Genomic DNA, 19,474 nt, shown 5'->3' on the forward strand with positions numbered 1-19,474 from the left:
ACTTTCAAGACAAGAATGCTACCCTGACCTTTCAGAATTATGTGCATTTGGAATATTTTGCAACACTTTGCAATGAAACTTAACGTGCTGTTTCTTCTTACAAAAAGTTTAAATGGACATTTCATCAGTGTTATCAGAAATTTTGAATCCTATATGTTGTGACAGATTGACATTTGGAAGTTCTTGCATGAGACTGGGAATACCTAACAAATGCTGAGAGGAAAACTCATTGGCAAATGAATTTTTGTGAGTCAAATCATAATGATAGGCTATTAGAGCAGTATTCTACAAACTTTCTAGCCTTTACTCATCAACAAAGGTTCTAGCATGACTATCGATGAAATTCTTGAACTCTTCAACTAATATCTTCTATCTGAGTTCTAGTAATGTTCACAAACCTTCTTGGCAAAGTGGCACATATCAAATAGTTATATATTTCTCTTGCAGATTCAACATGAATTTGTCCATTGTATTTTCAACAATACCGAAATCCTTTGTCGATATATCTCAGGTACCAGATCATATTGTTTCAAGACGCATTCTTTAAGTACATTGTTATGAACACCTTGATGTACCGACAGATAAGTGTAAACGTTATTAGCTTTGGCGTTAAGTACACTTTGTCTTGGTCATTTGAAGTTTTCAGCAATTTTCTCAAAGTGAAGAAAGTATAGTTCTACTTTCTCTTTACAATTTTATTTGTACTGAACTATGTGACAATTACAATTACTGAAAGTGTCTAAACTAGCTGGAAGCGGACTCTATCACAAAAAATGATTTGGGAGCTTTGCCCTCAAAGTGGACATGATACCCCCGCAGGGGGTATTCGTGCCCTCAGTGTCGACATGCGTACCCTCAATGTCGACATGCGTGCCCTCAAAGTGGTCATACTGATTTACCTCATTTACCCTCAAAGTAGACATTGTAAAACTTAGGAGAGGATGTAAGCATGATGTGATGTCTGCAGTTTTATATATAAAATGGTTCCAACCTAATAACCTAAGTCATCCTGAGATGACTTTATGGCATTGACTTCTATAACCAGAATTCGACTAGTTCACTACCGATGCGAAATAAACAAGATTACGTTATTTACGCGTACTAGACCCAAATTTACTAATGAGGCACAAATCAATGTCGCTGACACGTTAACTCATTATATCAATACCTACGTTACTGTCGCCAGTGCCAGTGTAATTACGAGCTAGTAGTGTAATTACGAGCTAGTTCTGTCAGATAAAAAGTCTCTAAATTAATCGTGTAGAATCTTGCTTTATGAGTGAAAATGGAGAACGAAGTTTCGTGTGTGGGGTGGAAACGTTTGTGCAAATAATTTCGCATTTAATTTGTGCTTCTTCATGCACGAAATGTTTTAAAAGAAACGGATAACGTCTTTTATTTTAAAACAACAATTACGTCATTATGTAACAGTAATATAATAAAATGAAAGAGACAGACAGTCATACATACAATTATATTAAAAGATATACAATTTATAAATTAAAAAAGAAAATTATACAATTCTATATAGTGCATTGATATTAAGGCCATTATGATACAAAGTATCTAACTTATGAATCCAAAAAGTTTATTTTTTGAGCCTATTCATGTCACCATGCACAATCTCTATTGCCATGAAAGACGATTCGCTTAGAGAGTGATTATTGGTGTTAAACTGTGCAGAAATAATAGATGAAAACTGCGTTTCCATTATAATTTTATATATGAAAGCGATGATTATTCATATTAGTAGTTTCTCTTATGTTTGCACATCGAGAACACGGGTGTATGTTACATTTAGATGACGAAAATGTTTTCTTTCTTTCTTTTCTGTCTGTTTAGTACTAATAAAAAACATCTTGCAAATTATGAGGCCTTCTTTAAGCGATAAATGATTTATTTTTGTAAAGTGCTTTTACGCTGGTTTTATTTGATAAATTTAGGAGACTATACAATGTATTAATCATACGAGGTAGATTAGATAATTAAGGATTCGATTGTATTGTGAAAGGAATTACATCTCTATTTTACATTCTGCTGTATTTAAAGCCTCATGTTGAGTAATATTACGGGCTTTGTTCAGCACAGAATCAATTATATGTGTAGGATAATTTCTATTTTGTAAATATGTTTGGAATTTATTCGACCCATTTTGCAATTGACAATCATCTGAAATATTGCGTCGGTATCTTTTCGACTGGCTATATGGTATACCGTTTTTACATAACATGGGATGACATGAAGAATATTCCACATATTTGTGGATATTACTTTCCTTGATATGAATATTTGTAAAGATAGTGTTAACAATATTGTATATCACATTTACATCTAAAAATGAAACATGCGTACTAGATGCTGTAAAAGTAAATGTAATTGTCGGATGAAAATGATTTAGGCGATCAATACATTTTTTTCAGTTCTTTGGTTGACTGCTTCTATTTGTAATTCGTATTATTACATTGAAAATAAATATTTTCCAAGATAAGTTTTATTATTATACGAATATCTTCACAAGATAGTATGCTATTATTAGGATTGTTATCAAGAAAATATTTACACGCTTCAATACCAACTGCATGCGGAAAGTTGGTATATAGTGATGATACATCTAATAATACCAGGATTGAAATTAACAGATAGCTGTGGAATATACTTCAACTTTTTAATGAATATGTAGAATTGAGGTGTACGCATGTTAAAAGGAAAAGTATCAAACTCCTTATATACGGATTTTTTATAGCCATCTCATGTTGAAATTTTTTATTTAATTTCTATTGACAGATCTTCGACAATATGTTTGCAGTAGTTTTCATCATTTAATTTACATTCAACTTCTTTAACATAATCTTCTTGATTCATAATAATAATAGTGTTTGACTTATCATCCTTTTTAATCACTATACTGTCGTCATTCATTAGGTTATATAAAGACTTAATTTCGTCTAAGAATATTACTATGATATTGCTTTTTATGATTACCATTTAATATCTCGTTGGTGATCGCGTATAAATAAAAATAAAAATTTAAATAACGTAAAAGATGTTTTAATTTTGTTATAAAAAAGTTATCTGGGTTTTGGTGCGACTTCTCCAGAAGAATTGCGGCGACTTCTCCAACCAGTCTGGGGCGACGTCTCCAGATACGTTCCGGCGAGTTCTCCCAGGGCGAGTTCTCTATGGGGCGAATTCTCTGCATACCATGTGAGAAAGCTTGCTAGTAGCGTTTCGTGGGTCAGTGGTTCTTTCCGGGGTTTACCCAGGTTCTTCCTCCACCACTAATACCGGACTGGTTGAATATATTTATACCACGTGGATAATTTCTTTAATTAAAAGATATATACAATTACATTTTGCCGGGAGGTATAATTTTCTGCATGTATTGATGGAAATAGGAAACCCTAAAACTGCTGTCTCTAATGACAACAGACAGCCACCATTCAAAGTAGATACAGATAAATATTATTGGTTTCAGCACATTCATTTGGGACACATACATACATACATACATACATACATACATACATACATACATACATACATACATACATACATACGTACATACATACATACATAACAACTGCTCAGGTGACGTAGTGGTTAGGGCGTCCGACTCGGATGCGGGAGATCGTGGGTCCATCCCTGGCCGAGTCATACCAAAGGCTCATGAAAATTTACTAACATCTGCCTCGCTTGCGGTCAGCATTAAGAGGTTAGTCTCAGGATAATGTTACATGGGTGGGACATGATGCTACATGTCTGCGGTATTATACTCCAGTGCTATACATTAATATAAACTGCCACACTACAGACATCGTAGCGATATGACTGAAAAAATCTACGTTAAATTTGCAAAATCACATACATATACATATATAATATGCACATAGGAGATTTTTACTAAACGAAGATTGAAAAACAATAACAACGGATGACAAACAAATACAACGTACTAAATTATTGCTAAATTAATTAACACGCTCATATAATATAGTTGAATATATGAAAACATTACATAGTGAGGGAAGTGCAAATAAAAATAACTTTATTTTTGAATATATGTCGCCAAATACTACGTGTTAGTAAGTGTCTCTCTGTGCTTTGTCCGAAAACAGTATGGTGGCATCAGGGCACAATGATGTTATGGTCTATTTTAAGCACAAGGTAGACTTAAGTACAGGCCCCATACTATGGTGCTTTTTCTTTTAAAAGCTCTTTAGAACAATTGTTTCCCGTATTAGCATCCGACGAACATATTCAAAGTGAGATAGCTATTATACAAGGTAGTATTGTAAACATATATGAGTTGTCTCCCTTCATTCAAACGAGTGCCTGTAAGACCAGTAGATATTAAGCCTGACTGTAGTAAATCCCGAGGCTATACCAACCCGTTGGAAACGTTGATGTTAAGTTGGAAATACATACTTCATATGTCGGATGATATTTATCTGAAACCATTCTTTGGGTATTTCTCCCAGTCACTTCTTTTCACCCTTATCAATGGAGAAATCAACACATCATTGCAAAATTTGTAAATGCTTATAATCAATTCATTATTACCACAAGGATCTTGCCAGAGGAAATAGCAGACGAAAGCAATTCCTGGGTGTGTGTCTAATCTACGCTCGCTGATTGGTTAATTGATCAGTATGATTGACAAGTAGAGATAGGTCAGTTTTTTTCCAGTATTAGCATCCAACGAACATATCAGTCAGATAGCTATTATACAAGGTAGTATTGTAAATATATCTGAGTTGCCTCCCTTCATTCATCCCTATAAGACCAGTAGATATTAAGCCTGTCTTTGTAAATCCCGAGGCTATAATGCTATACCAACCCGTTGGAAACGTTTCAATAATAATAAAATTAATTCGCTTTCATGGAATTTGCTATACGTATTGCAACCAGTGTTCAATTAATAATAATGAATATATTATATGCGAATATAAACATGTTAGAAAAACCTTTCCTGTAGGTTGGCCTGTTTACCCTGTAATGCTACATGATCTGTTTCATTAATCTCGCTATATATAATGATTAATGTCCTAGAAGACTACATATTCAGAATCATGAAGCCCACATTGTTATGATAAAGCATACCTAACGATAATTTTCGTTAACTTAATTATTATTGTAAAAAATTATTATAAATTTGAGTATTAATATTTTTTTTGAACCTGCCTATCTAGATAATATCAAATTGTAGTCGTATTTATCCCAATTACCTATTGATGCATACGCTCATATATTATTATAGTTGAAAATATGTAAACATTACATAGTGAGGGAAATGTAAATAAAACCAACCTTTTTTATATTTGCACATATGTCGCGAATTGCTACGTGTTACTAAAGGTCACTCTGTGCTTTGTCCTAAAACAGTATGGCGGTAGGAGGGCACAATGATGTTATGGTCTATTTTTAGCATAATGTAGATTAAAATAAAGTACATGCGCCGTACTATGGAGTTTTTGTCTTTTAAGAGCCCTTTCAGAACAATTGACTTTACATAAGATAATAGACGCTCCGCTTACCATGACGATCTGTTAACCTCCGACAAACCTCAAAAAGGCAAATACATATGTTTAAGTTTATGTGATATGTTTGGTTTTTAATTTTTAAAAATTGAATTATTCTTAAAAATGTAAAATTACAAAGTTGCATAAATATACTGTAGTAGATTTTATTTATATTTGTAATTCAAGTTCGTATAGTAATAACCTAAGTGTTTTATTTCAGTAGATAATAACAATCAATTTAAAATCTGCTCGAGAACGTAATCATGAAAAGGAAAATTCGCTGCAAAAGATGAGTATGTATTAGGTATATAAATCATCCTTATTAATTTTATCTGGCTTATTTTTATGCTGCCTTAAAAGTAAATGAAACAAAACTGAATAACAAATTCGTAAATAGTCACTGTTTAGAAGTATACTTTTGTACAAAATAATTGTAAAGATCTATCGTGTTCGTCAGACGGAATTTTGATTAGTTATGTCTGTTGATGTTAACTTGTAAATACATACTTCATATGTCGGACGATATTTTTCTGAAACCATTATTTGGGCATTTCTTTATTATTACATTTTTGTAACCCCACCCCTCCTTCAGCCAAATGAGAAAGTAAAGAGTCATTCGAGTGTCTGAAAGACAGAAACGATACATCATTATTTTTGGGACAAACAAACATTAAAATGTAGATTTTCAAAGTTTAAAATAATACAGTATGGGGTTCAGTCCTTCCTATTGATGAAAAATAAAAATACATAAAAACTCGAAAGGTATTGGGTTCTCCACCCATATTCTAGAAACGTTTTAAATATTTACGTATATTTTTCAATTTTAACTCTTTTTCTTTCTTTCTTTCTCTAAGCTATCGACGTGACATTCTTTTCTACATATGTTTATGCATTCAAACATGTAATTGCTATCAGTTGTTTCCATATTCAGCTGATCGTACACGCAACCACTAAAATGGTCTTTATCCATAGACGTTTTGTCTTTGTTTCAGGAAGGGAATAAATTTAATTCATCCATTTAGACGATCTTGGTGACGACTGACAGAACTACAAGGCTCCCAGTGACTTCTTTTCACCCTTATCAATGGAGAAATCAACACATCATTGCAAAATTTGTAAATGCTTATAATCAATTCATTATTACCACAAGGATCTTGCCGGAGGAAATAGCAGACGAAAGCAATGCCTGGGTGTGTGTCTAATCTACGCTCGCTGATTGGTTAATTAATCAGCATCATTGACAAGTAGAGATAGTTCAGTTATTTCCAGTATTTTCATCCGACGAACATATTAGACAGATAGCTATTATACAAGGTAGTATTGTAAATATATCTGAGTTGCCTCCCTTCATTCATCCCTGTAAGACCATTAGATATTTAAGACTGCCTTTGTAAATCCGGAGGCTATACCAACCCGTTGGAAACGTTTCAATATTAACAAAATTAATTCGCTTTCATGGAATTTGCTATACGTATTGCAACCAGTGTTCAATTAATAATGATGAATATATTATATGCGAATATAAACATGTTATAAAACCTTTCCTGTAGGTTGGCCTGTTTACCCTGTAATGCTACATGATCTGTTTCTTTAATCTCACTATATGTAATGATTAATGTCCTAGAAGACTACATATTCAGAATCATGAAGCCCACATTGTTATGATAAAGCATACCATATGATAATTTTCGTTTAATTATTATTGTAAAAAATTATTATAAATTTGAGTATTAATGTTTTTTTTTGAACCTGCCTATCTAGATAATATCAAATTGTAGTCGTATTTATCCCAATTACCTATTGATGCATACGCTCATATATTATTATAGTTGAATATATGAAAACATTACATAGTGAGGGAAATGTAAATAAAACTAACCTTTTTTATATTTGCACATATGTCGCGAATTGCTACGTGTTACTAAAGGTCACTCTGTGCTTTGTCCTAAAACAGTATGGCGGTAGGAGGGCACAATGATGTTATGGTCTATTTTTAGCATAAGGTAGATTAAAATAATGTACAAGCGCCATACTATGGTATTTTTTTCTTTTCAGAGCCCTTTCAAAACAATGGACTTTACATAAGATAATAGATGCTCCGCTTACCATGACGACCTGTTAACCTCCGACAAACCTGTAGTATATGGCAAATACATGTTTCAGGTTAAGTGATATGTTTGGTTTTTAATTTTTAAAAATTGAATTATTCTTAAAAATGTAAAATTACAAAGTTGCATAAATATACTGCAGTAGATTTTATTTATATTTGTAATTCAAGTTCGTGTAGTAATAACCTAAGTGTTTTATTTCAGTAGATAATAACAATCAATTTAAAATCTGCTCGAGAACGTAATCATGAAAAGGAAAATTCGCTGCAAAAGATGAGTATGTATTAGGTATATAAATCATCCTTATTAATTTTATCTGGCTTATTGTTATGCTGCCTTAAAAGTAAATGAAACAAAACTGAATAACAAAATCGTAAATAGTCACTGTTTAGAAGTATACTTTTGTACATAATAATTGTAAAGATCTATCGTGTTCGTCAGACGGAATTTTGATTAGTTATGTCTGTTGATGTTAACTTGTAAATACATACTTCATATGTCGGACGATATTTATCTCAAACCATTATTTGGGTATTTCTTTAATTATTACACTTTTGTACCCCCACCCCTCCTTCAGCCAAATGAGAAAGTAAAGAGTCACTCAAGTGTCTGAAAGACAGAAACGATACATTATTATTTTTGGGACAAACAAACATTAAAATGTAGATTTTCAAAGTTTAAAATAATACAGTATGGGGTTCAGTCCTTCCTATTGATGAAAAATAAAATACATAAAAACTCAAAAGTTATCGGGTTCTCCACCCATATTCTAGAAACGTTTTAAATATTTACGTATATTTTTCAATTTTAACTCTTTTTCTTTCTTTCTTTCTTTAAGCTATCGACGTGACATTCTTTTCTACATATGTTTATGCATTCAAACATGTAATTGCTATCAATTGTTTCCATATTCAGCTGATCGTACACGCAACCACTAAAATGGTCTTTATCCATAGACGTTTTGTCTTTGTTTCAGGAAGGGAATAAATTTAATTCATCCATTTAGACGATCTTGGTGACGACTGACAGAACTACAAGGCTCCCAGTGACTTCTTTTCACCCTTATCAATGGAGAAATCAACACATCATTGCAAAATTTGTAAATGCTTATAATCAATTCATTATTACCACAAGGATCTTGCCGGAGGAAATAGCAGACGAAAGCAATGCCTGGGTGTGTGTCTAATCTACGCTCGCTGATTGGTTAATTAATCAGCATCATTGACAAGTAGAGATAGTTCAGTTATTTCCAGTATTTTCATCCGACGAACATATTAGACAGATAGCTATTAGGTCTCAATGGACAGTTAGTTTATCTGGTGAATTTTGATCCAACACTGACAAATTACAGAAAAATGAGAATAATTTTACACTGAAGTTACAAATAAAAACTAAATAACGATTTTTGTAGAAAGCATTCATGTGAGATTTTGATTGCATGAATCAGGTTAATTCCTGAAGCAACTGGTGGTTTTTATAATGAACCCACACTGCCACCAACACCTAAATTTTAAAATCATTTTTGACAAGAAATAGCGATTCTGAATATTTTCCTGTGACAAGGCAGCTAATAGAATTAGTATGTGCCTTATGCATGAATAAAGTTGACTAGTACTATAACAAATTAGCATACTTTTAATCATCCCTCCACCATCTAGATTTTTATATATGTACCTCTGTAGCAGACACACATAAATACGTAAGCTACGCATTTGATCTCCAATGCTTAGGTGGCAGGGTCCAGTTTTGTAAATCGGCCCCTGGCAAATTTCTTAACTTAAGGCTATTGTGTGACTTTTTCAGCTATTATTGTTTAATATTTATAGATATGAATATATTTGTGAACTAGATGTTTCGGGCTTGTGTTGTTCTTGAAATTGATGTCAGGCATGTACACCTTCCATAGTTGCTCTGCAGTATGTTGATAGTGAAATACCAATAGTCGGCTAGGAAGAAGCGCTAGCCTCCCATAGCAGTAGACACGTGGGTTCAAGGCAAGTAGAATATCTAAAAAACGGCTTGGATGACAACTATTCTGACTTGCATCAAACTATTTAGTAGACAATGTTTTTCAAAATTTTCATCCAGGGAAAGAGCTTGTGTTTGCACTGTGAGCACCACATGCTGTCAAAAATGTCCATTAGATGTGAACAATGCATGTATAAAATTGGGGTTGGGGTGCATAAACTTCTTCTACTATGAGCTGCCATTGACTTCTCTGGTCAAGTGAATACTATTCTTATGTTTTGTTTAAATAAAGGTATCTAAAAATATAGACATTTTTGACCTCACTTGTAGATTTGATTTTTTATGATTTTTATACTAGGTCGCTGATTGCGGTATTAAATTTGTACATAATAATAATAATAATAATAATAATAATAACAATAATAATAATGTCATTAATTATACAATACATGCGATTCATATATTTGATAATTACACACGACACCCTCGACAACAAAGTTAATATCGGGATAAATTTTATTCTACCCCAAGCGATGCAAGTGCTCAGCGCTGAACCACGTGGCATGTTTAATTTAACGCTAATGCTGAGAAATGAGAACGATTATTTGTCAAAAAAGTAATCTATATGATCCTCGCCCGATAGTTTCATTGATTTGAATCTTTTCCTAATATTTCTTTCTTGGAGAATAATTGTCTTAAATCTGACTTCATAGTTCACTATCTGCCATCTATCATTTTTATAATTAACTTCTAAAAATTCTAACTTATATTGCACACAGAAATGCCATTATCTCAGATAACAGCTGACTTATTTGAAATCTTAAAATCTAACACACAGTTGACTGACACTAATAACGACAGTCGTGATCAGTTTTGTTACACATACGTGGACCAGATACTTCGCTAAGTCTCGATACAAGATTAGGACACACTAATTATGCCATTATAGCATATAATATCAATTCAATATTGACTTGCAACCGGTAAATTGTCTTACAATTAAAGGTACTGTATATAACACCCCTCGTGAAATAGAAGTGTCACAGGGCTACTTTCTTACTCTAAGGAATGTCCCAACTCATTTTTCCAATGGATGTCAGTAGCCTCATTATCCTAGCGATGGTCAGCAGATAGTGATTTTGGCTCTTGTTCGCTTTTGACGCTGACGCTGCTGGTGGCGATCCTACCTGGCTCAGGCACTTATATCAAATTTACGGTAAGTTAACTTTGATTTCTGGCATTACATATTCCCTCAAATAATTTAGTCGCTCAGATTGATTTTTGTTCGCATTTTCGGATCTGGGGGCAAACCGAAAGGGGCGGAAGGGGTGGGGGTGTAGCTTACCTATTTCAATCTTTTCATGATTTAGTAATTTTTCAAATCAATATGACAATTATTATAATTGATCTCAGATAGCGAAAACTTCAATGATTATTTTAACTGGATTCCTCTTACATTTCCATGCCCTGTACGCATACAAATAAAATGTGAAGCGTCTTAAATTGTAACATTTTGAAGCATAGCTTCTCTCCCAATTATATTTTTTTCGATCAAGGAAAATCTGCATATACCTTAACAAATAAATTTTTCCTTTACACAAATTTCGTAATGTAGCCAGCGTTTCTTTGTTAATCTGTATTACCTTAGACCTTGGGATACAATTTTCAAGTTGCTTATCAAAACTAGATATTAGTTTAGAGGACGGTTGAACATTAAATTCTATACCGGATCATTCTACAACGCAAATTATTGCTACTCACTTTTAGTTCGTTGCTGTAAAGTTTTCAGGCATTACTAATATAAAGTACAAATATTATAACCAGGGTAATGACGTTAGCAGAAACACTGTTTCGAAAGGTTGCTTTCAATGGGCCATTTTCTTATCATTATATATGGGCCCCATGGGAGTACCGCTAAATTATCTGGAGATCACTGGGACACTAATCAAACTAATCTGTTTGTAATTGCTCCTTTTTCAGCCTTCAGAGCTCAAATTGTGAGCTTCTGCCAGGTATATATTGCTAGGTAATATTAATTATGGAAATCTGATAATTTCGTTTTGTTACAAATAATTTAAGTTATTATATCCGCAGGAAAATTCCAATTTACATCTTTAAACATAATACTGTGAAATTCCCAAAACAAACACTAGTGGTGTGAAGAGCTATGCCTGTGAAACATAAACTGTGCTCAGCAGGTTACTTGTTAGCGCTGAGAGCCTTAGCGCTGAGAGCCTTATCTGACCTGTCATAGAGAAAATGTCCAGTTAGATTTTCTTTCTTTCTGCCCAGTTACAAATAGGCTGACAGATGTTAAGTATTACAAACGACTTGCATATATAAATACAGACATGTACACGCATATATAACCATACATAGATTATTTTTCTCTAACAATTTATATCTAAACTCCATTCCTTTAATACTTTCCGAACATGCCATATATTATATTTTAATAAAGAAACTGAATACATGAATCAAAGATATGTTAGAGTATTGTTTCAGTTGCGGTTATACTTAAAAACAATTATATAGCATCAACGGAATATTCTAAATTAAATCATGAATATTGTGATAAACCAATTACAAACATTTTTGCTTTAATATATATATATATATATATATATATATATATATATATATATATATATATATATAGTCTCTCCAGAGGAAAAGGAAACCAAGAAAGAAATGGACGAAAGAAGAAAAAGATGCACTATTAACTGCATTTGAAACGTTTATCCTACAAGAGAGAGTGCCTCGAAAGAATGAGTGCCAGGACGCTACGAGACGATTTCCTCTATTGACTGGTAGAAGCTGGCGAAATCTTGTTTTTCAAGTGAAGAATATGCTTGTAATAAAGAAACTTGAAAAAAAAAACAGCATTTGTAACAAAATTAACCTAGTTTTCATCCTGTGACGCTGTGTTTTTCAGCACTTTATCTAATATACTAGATGTGAACTTCACTAAACAAGCATGAAACGGCAGACCATGTAAATACATGCCCACATGTATCCAAAACGGATACAGGTTTATACCATTGCATCAAAATATTTTAAAATATCTGCATACAAATGCACCTGGAACATTTAATGTCTTTGTAAAAAAAACTGCAATAATGGTTCTGCCAAAGAATATTTAACCCTTTCCTATCACACTGCACAAAAAAATAATAGAAAATGCTGTAAAGAGCTGAACATCTAAGCAGCTCATGCAGATTTAAATACCACTATACCTACAAACTTACACTGCTTATTCGGGTGGTTTTCTTTAAGTCGTGCTGGTAAAGTTTTGGTAAAAAATTGAACAACTAATATTTCAAAACAAGGTGTAATTAAACATTTATGTAATTGTCTGAAAATCGAACATGATCATCTAGTGATGACGAGCCGGTAATGCAGTTTGTAGAATTTTAAAGCACCAAAACAACGTGCCTTCTTATGTCATAATAACAATAAATATTACTGAACATATTGTACTATGACTCTATGAATTCAATAATATTCGTTTTCTTGTCATTTAGATAATATGAAACAGACTAAGTTTTCAAAACGTTTATATAATATCAAGATCATTTCTGATGTGATGAAGAATAAATTAGCATATTTAGAGGTTATCAAACGCAATACCTTAAAATAATATACTCAATACCTTTATTGGGTAACAACTTGATATTTTTAATAACAAAATCTGTAAGACTTTCATGTACATGTATTGACATATTGCAACGCGAAATAACGTTGTCAGCTAATAAACATTCCGGCGGGCTTTCGTCAACTATTAGGAATTATTCTCTTTTGCCGGGTAGAAAACTGGAGAAACACTTTATCGTTTCAAGTCATGAATATGGAGAAGTTCAAATACGTCATTGTTTATGCTAACTTGCATACTCTTGAGTTTATTTTATGAGGTATATAAAATCCAAACATAATTTAATCAATGAATTAATGGTTTCCTCAAGTGCATCCAATTACACATCAAAACCGAGCATTGATATTTAGATTCTGGACTAGAGCTTCTGAAATTTGATAGCATTTATTTAGTGACGTCTGTGCAATTGAGGACAGGTGCTATTTTAATAGTCAAATGAACCGACTTTTCTCGTTGCTTACATTTAAACACCAAATTCTTGTGAAGAATAGCTATTATTTTGTCAAAAATTTGATCAAAATATGAAAATATATACAAAAGAAGACTAACAATAGCATTATAATTGGCATGAAAGAATGAATTGTATTTATAGTCCTCATAATAAAGAGATTGAAATTTTACAATTATTTATAGTTCTAATAAACATGATATTGAAATTAATCAGTCTTACTCTAGATATATGCAAATATGTGCCTTAGTATTATTCTAAAACATCTTGGAATAAAAATGAGTTAAAATGCAGTTATGTTGCTTTTAATTGCGCTTAAATAGCCTGCTTGATTGCACCCCTTGTGTTGCGGTTTCTTCAGCGTAGTTAAGAATGTATTTTGCGAAACGGATCTTGAAATTTTGTTATTGTTTCTAAAAGTTTACTCTTGACCAGCGATGAAAACTGTGTTTTATCATGGAAATACGCAAATGAACGAAATAACTTGCATGCAATGATTATTTTATATTTTAAAAAATTGTTTAACCTCGCTTGTAGGCAAAGATAAATATTGTATTATATTGCCGAAAAGCCGTATTAGAAATGATAATTATATGTAAGTGCGAGTCCTTTCCATGTCTATATATGCTTTATGATGTTTTTGCCAATCTTAAAATTCAACTGAATGTACCAAGCAACAATTCGTCAACTAGAATGAATTATTACCATACTTCTACGGTTACATTGGACATATTACAAAGTCGACTCCATACTTGAGGAGAATATTAGTAATCAACGCTTCTAAGTATCAGTACATATAATACATCAAAGGAATTGTACATAAAACAAGATATTATCAAGATCAAAATTTACAATATAGTAATATACCTTAACACAGACACTGCTCGTTAGTTTTTTAAAAACATTTTTTAAGCTGTAGATCAAAGAGTATGCATACTATTGAGCCTCAACTAACTCTCTCTCTCTCTCTCTCTCTCTCTCTCTCTCTATATATATATATATATATATATATATATATATATATATATATATATATATATATATATATATGCTTAAATAGAGTTTAGAAATGCGCAGCCGAAAATTGACTCAAACAGTACGTAAGAAGGAAAACTAAATATTGCAAAATTTTGGAAAAGTATGTGTGCCAGATCACCATTGGGGCTATAAAAGCCTCCTCAATTTGATTTTATCAAATATTTTGCAATATTCCACTCATTCTTCAGGATAAGTTCAATTAAGTCAAAACATAAAACTCGTTTCTATGCGCCCCTACATACAGACTGTTCGAAAGCCGGTAACAAGTGCGAAACCCCCAGGCAGTTTGTTACTATGTAATGCCTTAATTTTCCAGCCATACTAGATCTTTAATGTACATTGAAATCGTTTGAGAAAAACATTCTCTATTCTGTATATCTTTTGAAACAGAGATCATTGCAAAAGCTACACTTTGGCAAGCCTGTAATATCCAAAATCTTTCAGAAACAGGATTCAAACTACTATATTACCAAAGATGAATGGCTGATGAATACCAAACTGATTAAACGTATTTCCTACTCAGAAAAGGAGTAATTAACTGTTTTAGTAAGCACATTTTAAAATGATAAGGCCTTCTGTGTGACTGCTCATATTAAACAAGCAACTAATAATAGAGATTACGTGATTGTTATACATTTTGCAGACAAAATACAAGATAGTGATTTCAAAATAATAATAATAAAAATAATAATACATGTGCTAGTCTTGTCAATCACAAACGAGTGTCTCCTCACAGTTGGAGCGTGGTTTCGTTAACCTAGATCGTAGGTTTCATTCTGTTTTACCCTGTAATACTTCAATAACTGGATTGCAGTGATTGTAGACGTTCTAACTATACAACGAAAAGTCGCTTCTATAAGCTGTATCAATGTAAGTGCCCAAGACCCTTCAATTTCAGTACAGGTCAAGGGTAATGTGTATGATAAAAGGTCGGATATGTGTAATACTTCAATAGCGGGACTGTAGTCATTATAGACGTTCGAACGATACGGCAAAAAGTCGCTTCCAGAGACGGCAGCAAAGTCAGCGTGTAAGACCACTCATTGACAATATAGATCAAGGGTACTGTGTGTGTTAAATTCAAGTTTAATGTGTATGATAAAATATCGGACATATGTAGCGATTCAGTAATTCAAGGTTTTACTGCAGTCATACTGGACGTTCTAACAAAAACACGAACATTCACTTCCAACGGAGATTATTATTATTATTATTATTATTATTATTTGTTGTTGTTGTTGTTGTTGCATCGTGCCATGAAAAAGATACCAACACACCACATTGAGAAAACTGTTAACGCAGACAAAAATCCAATGAGATGATCTAAATATGCATATACATTAGCACGCGAAAATTTATCTATACTTTTCCGACCAGTTTTTAACACAAAATGCAAGTCCATGCAAAGATAAAATGAACAAATGCAGTAATCGTTTAGAAGTTTTAAAGGTCAGACAGGTCATATATTGGTCCATAAATATTTAGCCTGTTACATGTATATTTATTTCTTTAGTTGGAATGGTTATTGCATAATCGTGTTAACACATTAACCCCTAGCGACGAGTTAACGTGGCAGGAGGTAGTAGCTCTGTAGCGTCATGGTCATACATGATACACTATAGTGGGTGGTATTATAGAAAGGTAGATGTAGCTCTACAATGATACCAAATAATCTGGAATTTCTAGTTGCATCACAAAACACAGTGGGGAAAATCTCATTTTTTAGACCCGATTGTTTTCTACCCAAAATTCGCCCGGGATCGGAATCCCATTTTGTGTCCGGATTTTAGACTTTTTCGTCTCAGATCTAAGGCAAACCGGTATGAACTACAAACAGACAGACAAACCTTTGCAAAAAGTAGGATAAGATGGGCATTTGGAATAAAGAGTAGTCTCGATACAAAAAATTCTACTTTTACCCTTTTGCTCATGCGCGAGCCAAATAGCCAATGAAAAACGATGTTTCTAACACAACTAGGCAGTATTTTATCGAACGATCACCTGGGATTTGGTGTTTTCTGATCTAATCAGAAATAGCTTTCAAAATGTGTTTCCTACTCGAATTTCAAGCAAAAACAACAAAAATTTCCAGGGGTTAATGAGTTAATAATCTTAGGACAGTCGGAAAGGCGGACCAAATAATAAATATCACACATCAGTATAACAGAAAGGAGGGTATTTCTTTGTGTCATCATTCCAAAACGAAGCAATGTTTTTGACAGACATATTCATAATACAAATTGTTTCCAAATATGATACTTAAACATTTCAACACATTGAAACATATTCCGACCGTGCTGGAAACAAAATAGTGAATTTTATTTAGTTTAGCGTAAATTTTAAAATAGTTCTATATGTTTGGTATAGGGTCTGAATAAAGAAGCATCTTTCTCAAATTTGCTAATTATCACACTGTCGTTATATAATATATATATATATATATATATATATATATATATATATATATATATATATATATATATATATATATATATATATATATATATATATATATATATATATATGTGTGTGTGTGTGTGTGTGTGTGTGTGACGTTTTTGCGTAGAGTAATGCGTACATCACAATCGCACTCTTAAATTTTAGTCAATACCATCTCAGGTATGATTACGAATAAATTTGTACAGTGTTTTAATCACGAGCATCCGTGTAGGGGGCGCCAGTACAGCACGAGCGCACGTGCCATTTTTTTTTAATGATACCATATCGTGTGGGGCACAGAAGGTACAATAAAAACGCACATTTAATACTTTGATAATTAACAAATTACGATCTTTACTTGCATAATAAATAGACATAATCTCCCTGGAAATTAGCCAGGTCAAGTTAACTCCAACAGAAAATCAATAAAATACACAGCAATGTAAAATGTGTTATACCTACTTACAGGACACACATTCTTCTTGAAATGAATGTGTGCAATGTGGGTTTTTAACGTAGCTTAAACAATATTTTAGCTTTATATATATGCTGTCTGCATTGTGGAATTTTATAGTGTTGTCTAGCACTGGGGGATCATGCCGCAGACATGTAGCATCATGTCCCTCCCATTCACATTATCCTGACAACAGCCCAGCCAGTCCTTACGCTAACCCCTTAGTACTGAGCGCATGGCGAGACAGCTGTTAGTACTATTTTTATGTCTTATAAGTCTTTCTTATGACTCGCCCGGGGTTCGAACCCGCGACCTCCCGCATCCAAAGCGGACGCTCTAACAACTAGGCTGCTAAAGCTGCCTTTCTAGAAATGAGACAGTTATAGATCCTATGTTAATAATTAACAAGTTTCTACGGTATTAATCATTTTCAAACATGTAAACACAGGGAATAAATGATACAAAATCATACTGAGATATGAATTTCAGCACTGTTTTATACGCATGCAATAACATCGTTTCTATCCTTCTATAAGATATTTTAAATTGACAAAAGATACCACAACAAAGATAGCCGAAAACTGGGTTCATCAAAGACAAATATCGTCTGTGTTGTGGGCTGATTTCTGAGCAAAGGTTTGATTGTTAGAATCTCAGCAGGCATGATTGTCAAACAAATTTGGATTGACCTAAATACACGAATGCTTATTTCGTATTGGAACATTGTATTACCATATTAAAGATATCTAAAGTTAATTTACTATATGGAGTAAGGTTTGGAACATTACATGGCCTTGTTCTAGGTAATATTCGCAAGAGAAAAATATGTGTTGTGTACTTTCTTCAATTAAACATCAATATAGAGGTGATCCAATTAAATACTTTTTAAATGTTTGTTCATTACTTGAGACGAAATTTGTATTAAGTCGAGGAGGAAAAAAAATGATATTTCATTCAACCGAATAACAGTGTCTGGGAATATGATTGTCACGATTATTAAATGACCTTTTTATTAATGAAATCGCTTTAACGAGTCTTGAAAGATAATGTTTTTCTCTGTCGGATGACGAAAGTTGCAGTAAAGACTCTTACTCCAGCTTGTATTGATTGGAAGCTATTTACGTCATAAACTATGCCGCTAATAACTGGTGCAATCGGATATATTATAATTAAGGAAGCCTTGAGCCAGATGCCATTTTGCACAAAAGTGTAAGATAGTGTTTTTGTAATCTATGATTATCCAGCCTTACTTTTCTAGACATAAAACTTCAATAATTACTATATTTTTATATAGGTTACGATTCTAGCTGTCTTATTTTTAACATTTTTGATTTCCCATTTCTCAAGTAATGCATAGTCTTAAATTGAAAAATTTTTAAAATATGCTACTGCCAACATAATTTATTGCTCTGTTAAAGCATGTTTTTATTGTCTTATTTGGATTCATAAAATCCCTAACATTTTAAATTGTCTCATAAAGTTGAAAAACGAAAAGTGATATTTAGCTCTTACTGGGTCATTTATAGTCATCGGAATGGCTTCTGCTAGATCAATTAAATAAATAAAATTTACGAAGTAAACGGAATTCTAAAATTTTCCCTTGGACAAGGAGGAGGTAATTTTGCGAAGTCCTCTTAAGTGTAGTGAACTAGAGGTGTGCAAATCTCTGTCCCTGTAGTGTATGCCATTTACCACATGTGTGTCATCCCCCCAATGTACATCATATCAATAAAATAAAAATGTAGTTTTTCAAAACATCTAGATCCTGATATTTGTTTTCTTCTAAAATCAAGCACAATGCGATATAAAGGAAGCGTACAAACGCTATAAAGGAAGCGTATAAACGCT

The 19,474-nt window shown here is 32.8% G+C and overlaps 1 long non-coding RNA gene across 2 annotated transcripts; it reads left to right on the forward strand.

Annotated features, from left to right (window-relative positions):
• Positions 1-4,056: 4,056 nt before the first annotated feature.
• LOC149796259 (uncharacterized) lies at positions 4,057-9,477 on the forward strand. Of its 2 annotated transcripts, none has more exons than XR_016421645.1 (3): positions 4,057-6,833; positions 7,575-7,682; positions 8,604-9,477. It is a non-coding gene; the product is annotated as an uncharacterized LOC149796259 (long non-coding RNA). The 2 variants fall into 2 exon arrangements; XR_016421646.1 differs by having other exon boundaries at positions 5,251-6,709.
• Positions 9,478-19,474: the final 9,997 nt, after the last annotated feature.

Source organism: Sinohyriopsis cumingii, chromosome 6 (assembly GCF_028554795.1).
Source record: "Sinohyriopsis cumingii isolate HCF-2022 chromosome 6, ASM2855479v2, whole genome shotgun sequence".
NCBI lineage: Eukaryota > Metazoa > Mollusca > Bivalvia > Unionida > Unionidae > Sinohyriopsis > Sinohyriopsis cumingii.